Source organism: Capsicum annuum, chromosome 11 (genome assembly GCF_002878395.1).
Source record: "Capsicum annuum cultivar UCD-10X-F1 chromosome 11, UCD10Xv1.1, whole genome shotgun sequence".
NCBI lineage: Eukaryota > Viridiplantae > Streptophyta > Magnoliopsida > Solanales > Solanaceae > Capsicum > Capsicum annuum.
In genome coordinates, this window is record NC_061121.1 from 67,627,308 (window position 1) to 67,629,256 (window position 1,949).

At 34.6% G+C, this 1,949-nt stretch overlaps 1 long non-coding RNA gene across 1 annotated transcript; it reads left to right on the top strand.

Annotated features, from left to right (window-relative positions):
- The first annotated feature begins 420 nt into the window (after positions 1-420).
- On the top strand, positions 421-1,718 carry LOC107847262. Its single transcript, XR_001667386.2, has 3 exons — positions 421-746; positions 820-959; positions 1,469-1,718. It is a non-coding gene; the product is annotated as an uncharacterized LOC107847262 (long non-coding RNA).
- Positions 1,719-1,949: the final 231 nt, after the last annotated feature.

The following is a 1,949-nucleotide window of genomic DNA, read 5'->3' on the forward strand; positions in this document are numbered from 1 at the left end:
ACAAGTTTGTGCTAAGTTAAAGCTATTTTATCATATCACTTAACAATTCTCTGGAAGTCTATATCCAACTTCAAGTCAGTACTTTTAAAAAGTATGTGAAATTAAGATGGAATTGGAAGAATGGGCTAAGAGTCTTGATACCTTGATTAAGTCCATGGCATCGGCAATGTTGTTGAAATTTAAGAAATATTGGAATAAGATGCATATTTTGATAGGTGTGGCTGTTATCTTTGATCCAAGGTACAAAATAAAGTTGGTGGATTTCTATCTTCCCCAAATATATGAAGAAATAGTCACTGCAAGTAAGATTCAAGAAGTTTGAATCCAATGTTTTAATATCTTTCAAGAATATAAAAGTAGAGTACCTATTTTACATGATGCATCTAGTTCTAATGAAGTTTCTTGTGTTGTTGAGGGAAATCGATTGTCTAGCTTCTATAGGTTTTTTGCTTCTAGTAGGGCTAATGTGGACACAAGATCTTAGATGGATTTGTACCTAAACAAAAGTTTGTTACCACGAACTCCATCATTTGATAATTTAAGTTGATGGAGGACAAATGGATTAAAATTTCCAACATTACAGAGGATGGCTCATGATCTTTTAGCCATTTCTGTCTCCAATGCTGCTTCAAAATCAACATTTAGCACTAGTGGAAGGTTGATTAGTCTGCATCATAGTAGACTTCATCCAACTACTTTGAAGAATTTAATGTGTGCTCGCACTTGGTTATGGAATGAAATAAATGGTAAGTGATTCTGTTACTAACTTCTTATATTAATAAATAATAGTTTTCAATTTTTGATATAATTTCTTTTCAGGCTCAACTTCAACGGTTGATCAAGTCTCATGTCCAACATTACTTTACGAAGAGGAAGAGCCAAATTCCAGTGGAATTACTGGGCTGATAGGGCTGTAGCTACTACCCAGCGCCCATTAGTCAGATTCTGGTGAACTTACGGTAAGTTACTTACCATCTGTTAGGCTCCCAGATAACTGTTAGGCTCATTGGAGTTGGGACAGGTCTAAGTTTCCAATAAGTTCACAAATTTTAGCCAAGGCAGATCCCATTTACAGGTTAAAATGCCAGTTTTAAAAAGTGTTTTAAGAGAACATAGTGTTATAATACATAAAACTTATCAATGTTCTAAGCTCCCTGATTGATGTAGTCACCCATATTTTGTTTGTAAGATTTATTTGGATAAGGGTAATTCTTGGCAATTTCACCCTTCCCTGTCTAATTATCCCTCCAAAAGTTTGAGTCCCCTTGGTTGATAGTCCATATTATGTTACTAACTCGAATTATCTGCACATTATTTAATTTTGCCCATTTGTATATGTACCTAGTCCATGTTTACCTGCTGTTGGTACCTCAGTTTACCTTGTAAATTGTTGCATGCAAATAAATAGTTAAGCTATTTGTTCCTAACATACATCTATTTGTTTTTCTAAAAATCTTATCTCTCGCAGATAAACCGCACAACTACAAGGATTTTCCCTGTTGTCCTTGACGTCGAGAACCCAAAATTCAAGAGAAAGTTGGAAAGGATGGTGGAGATTAACTCAAAACTAATTGTTTTTAGTGAGAGTGATGGCATTCCATTGGTGAAGAATTGACTATGTTAAAGATATTATTAGTTCGATTATAAGTACTTTTATGTGTCTTTTGTGAATTTTTGCTATGTGGAAGAAGCTTAAATAAGCCAGGTGTGTTTTTTAATGGCATTGAATTGCTAAGTTATTCAAGTAACCACACTTTTGCTGCTTAGAAGCATAGAAACATATGTTGTGTGGGATGAAAGTTGAAACATCAGATGGTTAGCATTGCATAGGTTTTGATGTTTGTGATTGTGATTATACCATAACGTTGATGAACCATATACGAAAGCTGGTTATTGCCTTTCTAGAAAGGCACTGAAAGATGGTAATGGCAAATGTGGAGGCAATTGGA